We start from the raw sequence: 19,633 nt of genomic DNA on the forward strand, positions 1-19,633 counted from the left end.
GAGAGAGAGAGAGAGAGAGAGAGAGAGAGAGAGAGACAAAGAGAGGGAGAGAGCCGATCGCACGTTCGAGAGTGTTTGCACAGTAATTTCCGAAAGGGTCTTTCCACGACGGGTCGGGTAATATATCTTATGAAGAAACTCGTAGTCTCTCTAACCGATGATGGGCGCATAAGCGCTGCGCTCCCAGCGCTGGTATCGCGCGTATCCGCGCGCGAACGAGCGTATTCGAGCGACGAGCAGCGTTCTCGTCGGCTCGACGAAATCGAGCTCTCGGCGTGTGGACGAGCACGGTCGTCGCAAGTGGAGTGTACCGATATATTCCGGACGAAGTTAACGCGAGTAGGCGTCCTCCGCTGATCATCCTCGTGGAAACGTGCACCTCGCTTGATTTATATGCTTGATTTAGAGTGCTAATTAACGTGCCGACGGCAACGACGTACAACATGCGCCGACGAGACCGAGCGGTTCGTGTGCGCGCCGCTGATCGGTTCGTTTGATGCTGTACAGCGTTGAACAAAAGTTTCGACAGCTAATTTGTTTAATCGCGGTGCGCCTAATGCGAAATTCGCAAACAGATATCTGCCCAGTGCTGTTTGATATACGATTCCTTTATAACTAAAAAAGTAAGACAAACCCGCATAGAAATTCTTCAAGATTTTCCCAAATGCAGCACGAATTCTACTTGGAATATTAAAATTTGTCCTAAAATTGGTTATCCCACTACGACACTAATTCGGAATCCCGTTTTTGCCTTAAACCTGAGTTTTATATCTAGAATTCAAACAGAAACATTATGGGAATCCGTGTTTTTTTCAGTCAATAATTCAGTAAGTACACTTTTATGATCAAACAAAGGAGAATCCCATTTTTATATTAACTATTATATTTGATAGAATAAAATATCAAAAAATAAAATATTTTTTAAACACTAAGCATTTTACTGAATAGTGAAATTCTTTGGAAAGTATCTTCTTCAATGAAAACCAGAGAAATATTAGAAAATAAAAAGATTTTAGGAAAATATTGCAAAGTTACATTTCTATCTGAGAATCAACCTGTAATGATTTTGGGAAGTCGGGCTGTGTGTGGGTCCTAGTTAGATTCCAAAACATTTTCTATGCGGGAAGCATTACACGAGTTTCTACGAGAAAAGTTCAAATTGAAAGAAAAAATATTACGTATGTTTTGTAGTTTCTAGTTTAGCAGATATATTTCTCTCAGCAAATTTCACGAGATGTACGCATTCTTCAAGGGAGAGTGTCACATTGCGGTGTTGTTCCTATTCTATAGCTCGTCGTGTTTGGTAATCTTACCTACTCTGGTTTGCTCCGGTGAACGAGGAGGAAACAGCTTGCTTGCCTCACTTTTGCGAAGATTTGCTTTTTCTTACTGGCGCTGTGGAAAATGACCGCGCTTCCTCTTCTCTTCCCTACTCTTCTTTCCTCTTCTCTTCCTCGTCTTTTTCTTGCCGCTTCCTCGATGCTCTGCCGGCATCGTGGGAATGGAGGACCAGTTAGTCTCACTTTCGCGCATTAATCTTCATGACTTTCACTTTGCGTGTAGAAATTTTTAGTTAAGAGAACGGCGCGCAGGTATGAAATTAAACGATATATTGTTCGTTTGCCCGTCAAGAAGTCCGTCCAGCAGTCTTTATAAATTACAAGAAGATATAAATAAGTAAAAAATGCACGAAAACGCGTCGTACGTTTTAGGCGTTCGAGGACCGTTCATACTTCCTCTCGAAATGTGCAATTAATATCGTTATTGTTTGTAACGGAAGTTGTAGAAATTGTAATTTGAAACGCACATTTACTCGACAAATTACAACCCCAGTTGAAACGTAACGCGAATGGCTTCCACTGTTTCGTGAAAATTATATAATTTCATATTAACCCCCTTTATTTGTCCTCAAACAACATCTGTTTCTCATAAGCTATATGCAAGAACGATAGAACGCACTTATTTAGCACTGTTGTTCGAGAGCAACATTTGATTACCTGTCCTGCTCGTCGGTGTTTTTTAGCAACTTTTCGATTTTTGCAACTAGATGAAAAAAATTATGTTGAAAAAATATGTTTTCGCGAAATGATGTTTTGGAAACAATATATTTTCATTCAGGAGACATAATTTATTTTATTTAAACATCCAAACATTCTTCTCCTCAAATCTTTTGGGGTCTGCCAAATAAAGGATTAACGAGAAGATATGTAATATTACTTTATAAACTTATACGATCTTACATTCTGTTTCGCGAAGGATTCCAAAGTTACGTGACTAATTAAACACCGTTAGTTACGAGCGTTTATCGCGTCGGGGAAGCTAAAGGCAATTTCTTCTGAACCTTGTCTTATCGCCCGATACTGTTCGCTTTTCGCAGCGCGACAAAGGCTTCCTCTGCCGTAAAACGTCACTCTTTGTCGACAGCTATACATGGCAATTACGCGATATGTCTCGCGCGTTTGTACGCGTCGTTCGACCGAAAACTATGATAGAGGCGTTACAAGTCATTGAAATCCACGCGGCATGCCATTCGGCCGCATAACACCGGGTCGGCAGGAAGGCTCTACGCGCTCGTAAATCGAGCGGAAGCTTTTGTGAATCTAGTGACACGGGATCGGCCCAATTCGGCGGAGGTGCAACCGACAAACTGCGACTCGTGCATACATCGGCGAGCACGTTATCGCGCGTCGTGCGCTGCTAACGGGCTACCAGCGAGCCGACTCGCGCGACTCGTTGGTAGTCCGTTGGTGGTTGTGTGGTGGCTGGGTGGTGATAGTCTGCGGAGGGGTTTCGCATAGCCACGAGCATAGCCAGCCATTCCCAAGTGGCTTCGACACGGCCTATTGCGCGTCACATTATCAACGACAGAGATCATGCGGCGTGCGTATTACGCGTGTCATATCGCGGTTCGACGCATAAATGACGGACGAAGACGTCATTAAACCGCGCGTGGGCGAATCGACGGCTCGGTCGGGGGCTCTGATTCGGAAAGGGACGACAGGCGTGTATGTGCATACACCACACCTGCCTGCCGGACCACTTCCACATCGACACCATCGACATCGCGATGCGAGAGTCGACACCACATCTCTGACCAGCGGCTAGTGCCGCTCCCCCGTCGTCACCGCTGTCGCCGGCAACTTGGAGATGCCGCACAGCAGGACTGTGCATACAGGGGTAACAGGTCGCCTTGTATGCGTGTATATGTTTGTACGTATCGGTTCCGTAACGATGTGTACGAAATATATATTCGGAAATCAAGGTCTATCTATCTATCTATCCATATCTTCCTCGCGATACTGTTTGACCTCATCGTTTGGCCGAATGGTTGCTGCCTCGCACACGGTTGGAATTTACACCTGTAATAACCGGCATAGAAAATTCGCGCGCACGCGTACCGTATTCTCGCGCTATACATACGCGGCAACGGAGACGGCGGCGGCTTTTACACTCGTGATACATAATGCACGAATGATGAAGGCTGCACATTCTCTCCACTCGGCGATCCGTGCTCTCTCGGCGCTTTCCGTTCCAAGTCCACCTCAGTCGCTCATCGAGCACTTTACCGCGCCTCTCTTCACTCACACGTACATCCATCTATCCCTCTGACCCGTTCCTCGGTTTCTCTCTTCTCGGCCAGCGATCGCTTCTCCAGCCTTTGTGTTTACTCTTCGAATCAGCGAATTACCGAAGCCGCCGTCCTTCCACCGCTCGCCACCAATCGCGGTTACCTGCGGAGTGAAATTGATAGATTCGAGCGCTTCGCATTTGCACCGGGGCACCCCATTTCCATATCCAAGTACCTACTTCCGCCGCCTACCACCCTCGCTTCCTTTCCCCCGTGCCCGAAACCGCTCGATTCGCAGTTCCTCCGCTCTCCTGGTTAGCACGACAAGCCGAACATCACTCGAATCCTCGATGGAATCCCCGGGAAGTCTCTCCCTGCCCCCCTCTCTCCCTTCCTCTCTCTATCATCCTTGGCCAACCCCCCTTTCTCTTCCTCTTTCTCCCTCCCTGCCCTCTCTTTCACTCTCTGTCTCTCTCTGGACCGCTTATCGCCTCCGCAAGCTCCGACGTCGTAAGACTCCCGATATGAGCTGCATTGAGAGCAGATGCGGCTGATCTAGAGAGGCTGTGTAGGTGAAGCCCAATGGGATGGGCTCGTCCGCCAGGTCGATCTAGCGGAGTCGCGATCTCGATGATTGAATTTTGTCGTCGACCGTGGCCGCCCGGAGGGTGATCTTGTTTGGGCTCGAGAGCGAGGCAGAGAGAGAGAGAGAGAGAGAAGCTCAACTTCGAAGACCTGCTGTCTGTCGCTTTCCAAAATTGACAAGCAAAGTTCCGGATTACGTATGTCCTGATTTTCGTTCTCGCGCAACTTTTCCCGGTTATTTCGGGTATTCGCGCACGCTGACTCCTATTTGCTTTATGGTAGACGGGAAGAAACGTTTCCGAGTTTTTAATGCGTTCCCAATTCCGCTCTCTCTTTCTCTCTCTCTCTCTCTCTCTCTCTCTCTCTCTCTCTCTCTCTCTCTCTCTTGAGTAATTGATAATAAATTGTAATAAACGAATCTCTTATGGTGGTTATATTTGAGTTTACAAATGACGCTACATAGAAGCTTCGAAAAATCACAAATGTATCATTAATTGACATTTCGATGCGCAGATATATTATAATTATTTTTCCGTTCATTAAATTTATTATTGTGAATTGCATCTGTACCCGAATTTATGCAATTTGGACACTCGATATGTGTGACTTTTCCGTGACTCTCCAATAATTGATGTTAACGCGATACGATAATGTTATACGAATGAGATATTTACAATAATAGATCATATGATTATTATGATATTAACTGTGCGCATTCGTCTCCGTTTCTCGGCCGGCTAATATAACGGTCTATGGTATGACAACGCTCGTGAAATATTTCGTTTATCCGGGCTCATTGAGAGATCGATTCTGTAACGGCGCAGCTATCAATTAATCGACAAACAAATTCTACAAATGAAGCGGTAGATTTGTGCTGTTTGTAATTAACAATAATACGCGTCGATTTCACGCATTTAATACATTCGGATTTAGACAGTCTATGCGAATTAACTATTGCGTACGATAATATCTATTATCGCGATCTCATAAGCCGTATCAATTTCTCGGTTTGAACATTCTACCGGGTGTTTTCGCATTCGCATAAATATTATGCATAATAATCGAACAGTCACAAGTGTCGTTCGCCACGAAACAACCGTTGGGACTTTCTGAAAACGGCAACGAAGCGAAACGTGTTTGTTACCGCTAATTGTAGATTTTTGCATCAACCTCCGCTCTCTGCATTTATCCGTATGGTGCTTATGGAAAACGTGTAGACACCGCGAAAATAGGCAATATCCAATTAACGTAACTCCACGAAAATGGGGAATATCCAATTAACGTTTCACCGAGAGAAAATCGAACGGAATTATTAACTTTCCCGATTGGTTTCCGCAACGTTGTCTCGTAAGGGAATCCGCAGAGCTCATACTCCATTGTCACTGCACGCGGCTTCATATCCCTTTGTGTGTGCGTATTTGTATGTGTGTAGGTGTACACGTTCGCCTTGACACGTAGTGCACAGCTTGCTGCTGCTCGCGCACACAGTTAACAAAATCAACAACCTGTGGATATTTGGCAATCTGCTTTGCGCCACGCGTGCGAAGGTTTCAGCGAAACGGAGTAAGAGGGAAAGAGGGAACACGCGCGCGGAGGCGAGGCTGACGACGAGAGGGACGACGAGCGAGAGACAGACAGAGAGAAGGAGAGAGTGAGAGAGCAAGAGATAGACAGGCGGTGGCGTACAAGGGTAGCGGTGCGCGAGGGCGAGAAGACAACGGAGGAGAGAAGCACTTCGGAGTTATCTCGAGAGCAGGTACATTGCGGGCAGGAGATATCGTTGAAAACGATATGGCTGCACGCGTCTACGGGGCTTCTTCGGCTCGCGAGAGATGTTTTCGCATGCCACAGTGAGAGAGTGAGAGAGAGAGAGAGAGAGAGAGAGAGAGAGAGCGCACTCTTCCTCCACTGCATCCCTGGCCGCGTTGCGAAACGGCACGCGACTCGAAGGCGTCGAATTGTTCATCGCGCAAATTTGCGCCAAGACGATCACGGAGACGAACATTTATGACATTTGAACAGTTGCCCCGCGTTCACTCACGTGGATTCCCGGGCTGTTGAGAGCCGCCGCTGCCACCGCCGCCACCGCTACTATTACAATAGGCATCTCGATATCCGGTTCTCGGCGTGTATCGCGAACTCGGTTTAGCTCGGTTAGGGGTCAGAGACGGCAAACATATGGTAATGCGTGTGTAACGCGAGACTACCGCGTTGTCTGCTGCATTACGTTAACACGATTATAATAGATACGCGCGTCTTTGTGCCTGTATTATTCGGCGTTAAAGGAACTGCTTGGAACGTTGCTTCCTCTTATTTTTGTTCAGCGGTAGCTTGGCTCGTTTAACAGTGTTACTCACGCTTCGTATTCTTACTTGATGGAATTTTAGCTTCGTTTCTTCCTTGGGTCCAACTTGGTTGTTTTAGAGCACCTCGATCGGAATGACATCGCGTGTCCGAAGCGGCCACCGCCGTTAAATAAATGAATAATCGTCCCGCGCAATACGCCATCATTGTTAAGCGCGCGCAAAGTTCTAGCCCGTTTTTTAAACGGGCGCGGGTCGCTTCTCGCGCTGTTTAAAAGACGTAAAAGTCACCTCATTGTAATACAGATGCCGCAGTCCGCAGCACTTTGTTTACGCGAGGACTTAAGCGAGAGTAATTTAGAAACCGCTTGGAAACGTCCCGGCACGCTTCGGCGAGCGTCGGTCCGGAATTAGCAAGCCGCGATTTCAAGCGCTGAAATAGTCACCCGGGGAACCGCGCGTATTACGTATACCGCCGACTTGGTCGTCGTCGTCGCCGTCGTCGTGCTGGTACGCCACCTCCGCCCGGCATCTTTGGAGCTCCCTTAACGGCTGTTGAGGCGAAATGAATAATCCTCGCGCGAATCCGCAGAATGTAAGTCGGCGCGCGGACGGCGAGAGTGCACTTCCGCCGGCGGCGCGGACTTTCAGCACTCGATTAAGTTCCAGACCTCTGCGAGCAAGCAAGCAGCCAGCCAGCCAGCCAACCGACGCTTACGATAAACTTTTATTACAATGTCCGACTTTGCATACTCCGCGGGAAACTCTATTCGATAACTGGGTTATGGGCTACGAGGAGAGTTGCGGCCTGCTACGATACTCTCTCTCTCTCTTTCTCTTTGTGTCTCTCTCTCTCTCTCTCTCTCTCTCTCTCTCTCTCTCTCTCTCTCTCTCTCTCCGTTGGCTTCGCGATGCGCGCGAGTCTTACACGCCGGGGCGCGTCGTATAACGGGCTGCGTCGCGACTCGTCGGGATTCGGGCGACAGGAATAATTACCCGCCACTTTGTTAACTGTTAACATGGAAATAACGTGGGAGTAGTAGACACACGGCGGCGGCGACGACGGCGGCGCGCGCTATCCTGATTGCGCGATTAAATATGCAGCCTGTTTCAGAACTGTCGGTGCGCTCCTCGCCGGCGACCGCTGGAGGGTACGTGAGAAAGAATAGTGGTTGTTTCTATAATCGGTGCTTCTTGATTTATAAGCAATCTAAGATTCAAGGGAGCTCGGTGAATTAAGCGTTAAAAATGTAGTCGCGTGGCAGGCTTCCTCTTTTGCAGCTCGCGAACGAATTTTGCCCGAGTGAAATTTTAACTTCAACCTTTTTAATTGTGACGGTACCCCACGTGAGCAAAGACAAATTGGGAAACAATAAAAGAGATGTATCACGCTCGGGAACGCGAACCTTCCTCGAGGAAAGACGCGCGAGTGACAGGAAACGGCGATAATTCCGGGGAACATTGCGCGCATTTTGCGTTAATCCGTATGTACGTGGTACGTTTTGAATGCATTTTAAATCGTTCAGTGGCGCTTCGGCAGCTTTCCGACCGAGATTTTATATTTATAGACAGTGTCATCGTTGCGCGATCATGTTGAAACGTGTTATCGATAACGGAGACATGTACGCTTATCAGTCGCGCGCGCCTTCATGAGAAATTAATTAGCGTACATTTGCGACGCGTACATAACGAGGGAAAAATTACCAGAAAAAAAAAAAGGAAATACCCTTTCGCGACCGACACATATGAATTCAGATTGACGTTAATATGCTCGCTTATTTACAAGGCGAAAATACACGGAAAAAAATATCATAGTACGACAGACAATTAGTACGACAGTCATAAAAGTGAACCTGATTGTGCCGTATTTTTCGCTCCTAGCAAGCCAGCTTTCACGTGTCTGCGCGTGTGCACTTTGTTTTTTTTTCTTTCCTTCTTTTTTTCCGTTTGTTTTCGCCACGAAGATGCGCGTAAAACTGCTTCTGATGCGCGTCGCTCTCTCGGCAACTACGGTTTTAATTAAAATCGCGCTGTCGCATTTCGGATATCTCGCAGCAGTTCTCGTGTCGTCGCACGCTTACCGTAGTAACAGCAGTATCGCTCCAAATCGGTAAGTGCTTCCGTATAAATGAGCCTCTCCCCCGGGTACTTTAACGGACCCGCGGAGAGCTTCTTTTACCGCGCGTAACGATAACGATAAGCCGGCGATAATAGCACCAATTCCACATGACATCCTCGCGGGAGAATACCCCTCGGTGCGGACTCGCCGCCGCCCCGTCGTCGTCGTCGTCGTTGTCGCCTAACACTCGCTGAAAATTCGCTGTAATTTCTACCGCCGCCACGGCGCACCATTCGCGACAATTACGTTCATACGTCCTCGTGCGCGCGCGCGTGAGTCTACCGAGAAAATAAAGTGTCGCGAACACTTATCGTTACCAACGCGTCCGTGCGCGCAGTAAACTAGCTTAATTCCGTCGGCGTGTGAACGAACGACCGAGTGTGCGTGTGTGTATGTGTATTATATTTGCATCTTCGACAGCAGAAGAGAAGGCGTTCGCGATAGTTCCGGCTGGGGTCTCACTATTCTTTCTTTCCTCCCGCTCTTTTCCATTACGGCGGGTATCTTTTCACGTTGCCGCCTAGGAGAATAAAAAGACTATCTGGCGGGGAGCATTGAAACGCCCGGAATGTCTCGAGCGAGAAAATCCATCTCACTCATTGACCGCAGCTTCGCACTTTCCTGCAATTAGAACCGGAGAGGGCGGCTGTGGCCGCGGAATGTGTGGCATCTTCGCCCGCCGCGCTAAAAATGTGTCGAGCCATTGCGAATCCTCGCAAGTGTGTATCACGCGTGTGTAGGGGTTTGCCGTAACTCGCTGACATCTCGCCGTTTGCAGCGACCGCCGATCGATACAGAGAAATGCGTCGATTGACGTTTGTTTTTTTTTACGACGACTCACCGCATAATTAGCCAGCGATTAGTCGTGATATCACGAGACGCGCTTCGATTCGCGCTTATCTCCGAATGGATCGACGCGTCGTCAATCACGAAGGTTAATCGACATCCATTTTTCTCCTTCGCTCGCTTCGGAAGATCAATAAAACCGCGCGATTATCGAATTCGCTGTTGACATAAAATCTCGATGTGGTCACTTAGAATTTCGAATTTCCCGTGAACTCATCAACACCGCGGAAATCTTTAATTGACGCGGAATGGTATCGACAATTTTCCCGGCATATTAACTTGGGATGAAATTCATCTATGGAATTGAATCAATAAACACATGTATATGCGTGTATTTTGTCTTTGTAATTAGATGAAATTAATAATTATTATACCTCGCAATCTATTGTTGTGCGCGTTTCGGCCGGAAATTCAGGATACGCATGTATGACGAGGTAAATATGTATAGATATCATTAACTGATTAAGTATAATTAACCATTCAGTCAGTATATAACAGCGCGATTGTGCGCTGCTAATAAATATATGTATTATGCGCATAATGAGCACAATATACACAACACGTGGCACATGAGCTTACGGACGTAATAGAATACTGTGCACGCAAGGGTGCACCAGAGATGCGGCGTAGTTGCATGGCGAAGAGATCGGCCGTTCATTCGTCTCGATTCGTCGTCGAGCGCGTACGCCGCGCATACCTTCGCGCGAGTGTGGAAATACGCGTCGCGCATTTTTACGTTGTTTTCTGACGTGTAACGATTCGTCGTTGCCGCGCGCATAAAAGCGTAATAACAGCCATGCATTAAAGCGGCACGTTGCCAGGTGATAATTAGAGCTCGCGCGCCGGTCGAAACGCACGGTCCTTGAAGGGACGGCAATTATGCGAACGCCCGTCGAATACGGCCCGACGTTCCGCCGCTGAAAACGCGACGTGTACTTTCGCACGACGCCTGCAACTTTTACAAATCCGCGGACGTATGAAATTCGCCCATCCAGCCTAGAGAGACGTGTTGGCGCGCACTCGTCGCCCCGTGTTCCTTCGCATTGCTGTGAGCGAGCCGGGAATATCGTTGATGGTAACGATGAGAGGAAGTTCGAGCGCAAGGAAAAGCTGGCAAAATCGCGATACCAAGCGCGAAAATTCTCGCATCGCCTTGGCTTCGATCTCAGCTGCATTCGCGCGAGTTTCTAAATTCGCCGGGGGCTAACTCCCGTGTGATTCCTGTATGCGTTCTCACCGGGTGCCCAGAGACAGGCAGCGTCGTTTGTTCTCTGGCGAGTTCGATGAAACTTTCCTGCGCCAAATCATGCGTCGGAACGTTCTCTCAACGTCTAACACGCAACGATTGTTAAACCTCCCGAGTCGAAATTTTAGCCTTATTTTGTACCCAACTTTCTAATATGTCAACTTTCTAATATGTCATATTTTTTAGAAATAAGGCTTAGTGAAAGTTTCTAATATGTATATATATTTTTTCTCCTGAAGGATATATCCGTAATATACATACACGCAAAAAAATGATTTAGTAACATCAGCTAAACCGCGGTAGCTGATTCAAACTTAGTCAAAAGGCTAATCGTTTAACTGTCACTGTTAAGAATTGGCTATGATAGCTAAGATGCTTTCGCTATGAAATACAAATATATTAGGTGACATTAAAAATGCACATTATTTCAAGTAGCTAAGAAAATGGCAATTATTCCTAAATTTCTTATCGTATGCATATATTAAAGAAGGTTGCTGTACAGCTACAATTATTTGTTACAGTCATTTATTTCTAGCAGCTAATATTTCTCGCTGTAGCGTCTAAGTTTAACAGCAAATAAATTTAGCTTCAGTAGTATCGACATTAGCTGTCCCTATTTCAGTGACACATCTTATCTGTCACAGTTATTTTTTAGCTCTGGAAGCTAATTCTTTTTTTGCATATGGAACTTAAATTCTATTTAGCGTCCCTAATTGGCAGAAAATATACGAAACGTCATTTGTACACAGAAAAAACAATTCCGTTAGTGTAACTGAATTTTCTGTTATTTGAAAACCAGGTGAAAAACTCAAAACAAAGAGAGATTCCTGTAGGAGGTTTTAGCCAATTGCTTTGAGTTATCTCAACCGAGTTTTAATGCAGCTGAATGTTCAGACGAATGTTTTCGGTCACAGTAACAGAGATATTATTTCTCGTCAGTGAGTTTTTTGTCTGGTCCCTATTCAGTTACGTGAACTGAAATTTTTTTTCGTGTACACGGAAATAACAACTCCGTCAGTGTAACTGAATTTTCAGTTACTTGGGGACCGAATGAAAAACTCGGTTGTAGGAACAGAAAGATTTCTGCAGATGGATTCCTGTAAGTTTCTTTCACTTGAGATAATTTTCAATTAACGACTATTAATACGGGCCTGAGATTCGTTAAATTAACATCTACGAGAAATTTTCCAAAAATCATGCTCTCTCATCTATTTGCAGTCTATTCTTGTCTATTTGCATTCGTGAGATTTCAATTAAGGCTTTGAGTTTCAGTTGTTTACATTGGAAATGTGATTGAAGATCTCAACTTCTTCACAAAACCGTTCCCTCTCTCTGCGATAAGTAGATTTCAATATCCATTAAAAGAGACCGCACCGTGGATTCATGCTATATCGTGTACGTTCTTTTATTGCTGCGTTTCATTGCTCTGTAAACTGGCGTTAGCTGCCTGATCGAGGTAGCGCGAGATCTCTCATCTATCTTGTGTCGGACTACATGTATACATCGCGAATGCGACACCATAAAACGTTGATATCGCTGGATCCATTCGTTCGTCTTGTCGTGCGGGCGTGCGCTTGCAAGTGTTTGAAATCAATACCGGCGGCCAGCTGAGCAAACCAGCATTTCCGGTCTTGCGGCGATAAAACTTGAGTTTACCTACGTGCGAGCACGCACAGTACGCCCGCGACGCTCATTTCCTCATTATTCTTATTCCCTCGCGTCCCCGGCAAATGCTATTCCGCAACGTTAAATATCTGCCCGATAGACCGATAGACCGAGTCATTGAATCACAGTGTTGCGCGTTGGCTTCCCCTTCGTGGATCCGATATTTATTGGACACGTGAATGTCCCAATATCGCTACACCCATAATCGTATTTTTTTCCCACAAACGGTCGGAGTATTCACGTGCCAATTACTCACGTGTGATTCGAAATACATTGCCGTGTGGGAAGGATCGCCTCGTATCTCATTGTACGTGGTCGATGTTGCGACCATTGGAGGACCTTTTTGAATCGTACCATCTCTGGACGAGGTTCTCTACATCGCGATCGGTTCTCGTAACACAATCGGAAGTTTTGCACACACATGCGGACGCGCACGCACATTGGAGAAAAAATGTAGCAAACTCTCACACATACAAACAAATACACCTTCTATCTCTCCTTCTCCTTCTCTCTCTCTCTCTCTCTCTCTCTCTCTCTCTCTCTCTCTCTCTCTCTTTCTCTCTCTCTCTCTCTCTCTCTCGTCACGTAGCGAGGATTTGCATTCGTGCCACGTAAATGCGGGAAATCCTTTTGTACCATAATCTCTCTCCCGTACGCGTGTTGGACGTAGGACACGGCGGCTGCCACGATCGCACATGAGGATGAACGAGAGGGCGAATCGATTCGCGCCCATCGACAACTTCCGGTGTGTCGAAACGAACCGTTCTTCTCGTCCGAGCTTCATCGCGGTCACGCGGGAATTGTCACTGTGACCCCGTTACTGAAATCGCCCGTTATAGCTACGCCGCATCGCATCAGATGTCCTTTGGGATAAATCGCGTTATGTGACTTCCTGATAAATCACCTATTTTATTTTATACATCGCGCATCGGTCATGAGATAAACCCAGTTTTCGTTTATCTCGTGGCGTTCGTTGACGCGTTCCAAAATTTCCGATGGCTAATTCCTGTTTACGTCGCGATTCGTCCGGATGCACGTTCGATGTGTCGGTCTTTCCTTGATAAGAGAAAAAAAGAAGAATCGTCTCGTTTTTATCATCTTTCTTTTTCTTTTTATGAAGCCACGTTTTTCTCTCTATTTTTACAGGAACGTGAAATTATAGCCTCCTCCTCGTTATTTGTTTATATTGTTTTACTACTACTCGTAACGCGATAATTATCAGGGATATTCAAATCGCGTGAATATTTACTGTACGAGATATGTAATTTCTTTGGCTCGATAATACCGCCGGTAAGCGCACTACCCACATCAGCACATGTAACGCGATAATTGGCAATTTAATTAGTAAATCTGTCTCGCACTTTGAGACGCGCGGTAAATATCCTTAGATGGAATTTTGAGCTTCGACGCTATCGTTGATAACACGCAGAACGACGACGTGGATGGACGAAAAAGGGATAAAAAAGAAAACATTCAGGAGAGAGTAAATTACTGTCGCAAGCCCGAATCGATTATCGATGGAGGGAGATGAGAGAGCGATTTCTACCGTAGCACTCGCGCTTTCATCATTTGAATTTCTTCTGATAAGAAAGAAAGCGTCTCTCTTCGTAAGAAAGAAATTAGAAAATAATTACTCCGCTTCTGTCACGATTTAGTTTATATTTAATTTGCATGTAATTCTCTCTTCGAGAAAGATATCTTTAATATTCTTTTCTGATATAGAGTTAAGCGACATCAGAAAATTCGCGGAATTTGAACAGCGATTTGAGAAGCGCGAACACTTCAACTTTTATCATCTCGCGTAACAATCGGCAAGTTTACACGCGACTAAATACAAATCTGTGCCCGCATCATGTACGAATCAGTTTCTTCTGAGAGGCGTTGAGAAGTTTAAGAGCCGGCGACATCCACCCCTCTGAGCAATTTGCGCGTTCGGGAGTTTAGTAGGGCCGGAAGCTCTCGCTTCCCGTTCATCCTCGCCCACCTTCTGAGTTTCCGAGGGCGCGACAGCTGAAATTAATTTCGGCCGATTCAATTAAAGCTTGGACCGTGGACCGCTTTCTGCGAAATTCAAAGCTACCATCGGACGGCTATGTGCTCATAAGTGAAGGACGTGTTGCTGTGATCAAGGAGAACCAAAACCGCCCTCGAGACGCAGACCGTCCCTTCCATCAGAGTGGCGCTCTGTTCATCATTTCTCCGTTCTGTGTCTGTGATACGTATACGCTTACATGCCTTTCAGTATACGGAATGCACTCTCGAGTCACCGCGTTTTCTTTCGTCTACGGTAGACGCTTTGAACAAACTGAGCTAAATTCTTCCTCAGCGAATATATCGAATGACGAACCCTAAACTCTTGGCTGAACTCTTTTTATCCGTTCGCGTCTTTAAAGCTCAATTAGTGAAAAGAGTTCCTTCCAGTTGCTCGCTCTGGAACAACAATTATGTACAACAATTGTCTTGGTGTTATCGTTAAGGAAAGATCGATTTCGGAACAGTTAGAGAATGGATAAATGCGCGAATAGATGTACGGAAGAAAAAGTTGTTTGCCGCAGCTAAAATAGTTGTAATATATGGACACCTAAGAAATATTACTGCATTAGCAACTTTTTTCGCCGCAACAGCAAATTTTCTTGCTGTAAGATCAACGTAATACCAAGTTGCTGGAACATGTTGCTGTTGTAAGAATTTGTTCCTGCAGCAAAAAAAAGTAGCTAATGCAGCAATATTTTGTAAGTGTTCATATATTACGACTTTCTTTTTCTCCGTGTGGTTATATTATGCACATTTGTTAATTACGAGCATTTATTAATTTCGCGAATTTAATCATTTATTGGAACAGATGAACGTGATAGCGCAAAACCCATGAAGTATTAAATCCAATTTATTCGTGTTTAAGTATCGTGTATATATCTGTTTATTTTAAACTTAATTATTATAAATGGCATCGCGTAGCATTGTTGCGCAATAATTAATGTTATTTGCGCGAACTGTGCTTCCCGCGTTGCTTCACGTGCTCTTATTTGATGTTGTGAACATTGCGGACACAATCAAATTTAATTGCGCGTTGAAATTCGATACACTTTGATGCGTAGATTTTTTCCTTCTCTATCATTTATATAAGTGATAACAGTACGTGCGCGCGTATAACTGGATAATTGAGTTGACTCAATTAGAAAGAAATAAAGAAAAAATTTGTCGTGCTTCTAATATATAAGAAATTACCCGGACTCATCCAAGCGCAAATTGCGATTCGCAAATTAGAAATAACTCGCATTCTGTTCGTTAAATCCCTCTTATACGCCTGCTCCGCGAATTGAAAATCCGGGAATGACTGGCGATTCATTTGAAGCGCGCGTATGTTCCCGAAATACGGCTCGTGATAAGTTTTCGTCTTTTTTCGTAAATAGCTGCAATTATCAGGCCAAATTGCATTACAAGCGCGGCGTGTTCGCATTAATTGTTTCAGGCCGTGCGATGAATGGCATGTTCGTTATAAATCAATCGACTCAGATTAAATTAATCAGTCGACTTTTTAATCCTGTTAAATCTTGGTAAAACTCACTGCACCGCTTGATATTCGAAGTTATCGTTAGTGGAACACGTGTACACACGCACACACATATACACATATATCTGCAAAAGCAATGAATGTGCTGCATAAATCAGACTGCAATTAAAGTCCAATAATCTCATTGAGTACAGCTTTTATATTATATCGCTTGTGTTCAGAGTGTGGCACATTAACGCGTAATAATTTATTTAACATGTTTTTCAATCGTTTTGCTTCATAATATGCAACATGCGTACACTTCCTTCGCGCGTATCCGTTTCAATTACTCTGGAATTTTTTTCTTGTACTCGATCTATCACTCTTTCTCTCTCTCTCCCCTCCTCTCTCTTTCTCTCTATTCGCTTCCCGCAGGCTACTCGCCTTCGATATTTGGCCAAAACTCGCGATTGGGAACTCGCGGTTTTTTATTGTTTTCGTGTGTACAATTGTTAACGAACAGAATGCGAGTTATTTCTAATTTGCGCATCGCAATTTGCGCTTGGATGAATCCAGGTAATTTTTTATATATTAGAAACACGACAAATTTTTTCTTTATTTCTTTCTAATTGAGTCAACTCAATTATCCAGTTATACGCGCGCACATACTGTTATCACTTATATAAATGATAGAGAAGGAAAAAATCTACGCATCAAAGTGTATCGAATTTCAACGCGCAATTAAATTTGATTGCAATGTCCGCAATGTTAACTATTAACTTGAATATTTCGCGTATTCATTTGTTTGTTTAAAAGCGGTGCTCAACATGCACGCTAAAACTGCCCGAAAGCTACGACGTTGGTAATGGTTTAAGTATGTTTTATATATTATTTCCGCGTGGAAACTGCGTAATTAGAAATAATCCGATAATTGGTTCAATACTTCGAGCTCGGCGGCAAGTTTTCTGCAGTTAAATCCCTTCCGCCCTTGTTTTATTACATTCCATGCCTCGGCAGTTAAATACTTTTGTAAAGTCGCGGCATGCATTATGCGTAAGTACATTTATACATACATATGCATATGTATAGATACACATGCATGTGCACGTATATATACACATACAAATGGAAACGCGTACTACTGCCCACTTTATTCCAATTAAACCCGATTCAATTAATTCATATAATTTTTCGTTTGAAGCCTGCACAAACCGCCGTGCTCCTCGTCAAAGCTGCCGCCGGAGGGGCAACTTGCTTATAAGCAATGGACATGCAATCCAGACGGAATAACCAGACCTCGACGCGTAATCAAAGAGCCGCTTGCGCGCGCGCGCACACACATCCTTTTTCTCCGCTTTTTCCGCCACGATCTCGCTGCCTCTATGATTGAATATTTTTTCGCGTCCTGTAGCATTTCGCAAATTTGCATAAGAGATGCATATATCAGTGCCCGCTAGTCTAATAAGGGATTTTAATCCAATGAAATTCAGTTATGTTAATTCCAGTCTTTCCACGCGATTGATTTCAAGCACCGGCTGAACCGTCCATTTTCGAATCGCCGGCGGATACCGGTGTGAGACGAAGGTGAAATTCTGGCACTTTAATTAGAGGATAATAATACACCGGTAAAGATCAATTTGGAGTCGCACCGTCCGGATAATAGATGTATCGTGCGCGCTAAACAGACAGAATTTTGGCGCGTAAACGTCGGATCTGCGGCGCGCATCAGTGTCACGATCTCGCTGAGCGAAGTAGATTAACAAATATCGTTGCAGCTACTATCTAACACCGCGATATTAACGAGACCAATCGGATACACATCCCTAAATCGTCGTCTCATACAGTGGTTGAGTGACTCACGATCGTCACGCGGATATGAGCAAAATGATGCGAAGGACACACATGGAGATGGCACTCCACGTAAGTCACAGCGAATGACATGTGTCACGTTGCACGAGCGCATTGACGCATCCCAGAAAAAAGATTCAAGTCGTTAAAACCTCGTCGGAAAGAAAGACGAGCGAACGCGCGTCTTCGTAAAGATTCGCGAGAACCACGATGAGACCGTCGACGAGACCCTGATGAGCCGCGCGCGCGTTGTGTTAATATTTGTCCGGAACCACGATCCAATTTCGGGCGCAGTTTGCGCGCTATCCATTTAGGGCGGAACGTTGCGGTGAGGCAGAATGGTCTTCGCAGCGCTCTCTACATCGAGCGATGGATGGCGCGCCGGTAAACGCCGCGCGGCGCGTGTGCGTCCGCTTGAAAACGAAAAAAAAAAGAGAAGAAAGAGAAAACGCAACAAAAAGTTGACCTGAAAAAAAATCGGAAAAATAGACGAGAGGGAGCGCGCGTGTATAAATTTTATGCGCGCTAGCTCGCGACGTCCGTTGCGTTGTAACGCGCATACTATCCGCGCCCATATTGATTCGCTCTTTCTCTCTCTCTCTCTCTGCACCGCGAGCGACGAGAGAAGTTTAAAGAGTATCCTAACACGTTCGCGCACGTGATGCGCGTATACGTAACACGTGCTTACGCGTGTGTATGTTTAACCCCTTCGTCCCCCTCTCCCTCTCCGTCTGACCGCGCTTGCCGGCCTCTTATGTGCACGAAGTGCAGGTGGATGTGCGTTGAGCAATTTACGCCTACTCAGAGCACACCTGAGCTAATTTGGTCTGCCCCGCGTCGCCCTTTTTTTATTTCGTTCACGGTGCCCGCTAAAGGCCGAGCACGAGCAAATTAGAAGCGCTTCGTCGTGCTACGTACAGCGCGAGAAATATACTTCCTCATAAATACCTTTCTATATATACGGGTGTTGTGTATATATATACGTAGTCCCTAGGCGCGACGCGGCGCTGTACATGGGGGGATCCAGGAAATCTATTTTCCTTTCATTTCGACCCGCGAATTAAAATTGGTCTCTCTCCACGGGACAATCGCGTTGTCTGTCTTTTGCGATGAATAAGAACGTGTGTCTCTGGAAGACTTAAATATGTCTCCGACGCTGTTAGTTCCCGGCCCCATGCTCGATAACGCAATATAAACTGTAGAACTTGTAAGATAATTATGCGGTCGTTGTTCTTTCGATGAGACGGTAAGTAGGAGGTCTCGTGAAAAACACGGCGATGAGTTATACACTTCAAAGCGCCGCGTTCGTCCGTTCATCGACGAATATCTCTCGGGATCTGGTCGGACATTTTCGCGATGTATAAGAGTTCCTTTCAAAAATCACACATTTTATCGAATAGCTGACTCGAATCTCGTAGCGGGAAGATACGGCTTCGCGCGCGCCGGTGTACCTTAAACTCCGGAGAGAAAATATGCGCGTTGCGCTCGCGGAAAATACATATTGTCTAGGGACTTCACCGCGCGATTGTTTGCTTTGTAATTCCCGTAAGCGACCGGTTAATCGTTAATCGCTAATTCTCCGTTGCGCTCACGCGAATAACCCCCGAGTGCTCGATTCGTAGCGCCTTATAAGTGGACATGTAACGCTGCAACGTTAAGAGGCTCTCTCTCTCTCTCTCTCTCTCTCTCTCTCTCTCTCTCTCTCTCTCTCTCTCTCTCTTTTTGTCTCTTTTTGGACAGTGGCTCGTTTCATAAGATAAATATCAATTATGACGCTCTCTCGAAGTTCAATCGCCGCTCGTATTATGTCACGTTACGCTCATTAGGATATTCTACATCACATTAATATTACTGCGTTACTAATAGCTAGGTTTAATCAGAGTAATTAGTATTATGGTTTATTTATACTGAGCTACCGCGAATTAGGACAGAAGATTACATGATTAAGCATGCGCGCATGCTG

At 45.4% G+C, this 19,633-nt stretch overlaps 1 protein-coding gene across 2 annotated transcripts in view; it reads left to right on the forward strand.

Annotated features, from left to right (window-relative positions):
* LOC116850194 (autophagy-related protein 16-1) overlaps window positions 1–19,633 on the forward strand; it is a 510,030-nt gene that overhangs the window by 61,743 nt on the left and 428,654 nt on the right. The gene's annotated exons all lie outside the window — the stretch shown is intronic.

This window comes from Odontomachus brunneus, unplaced genomic scaffold (assembly GCF_010583005.1).
Source record: "Odontomachus brunneus isolate Ranch 3 - 2012 unplaced genomic scaffold, Obru_v1 Obru_scaffold_136, whole genome shotgun sequence".
NCBI classification, from domain to species: Eukaryota; Metazoa; Arthropoda; class Insecta; order Hymenoptera; family Formicidae; genus Odontomachus; species Odontomachus brunneus.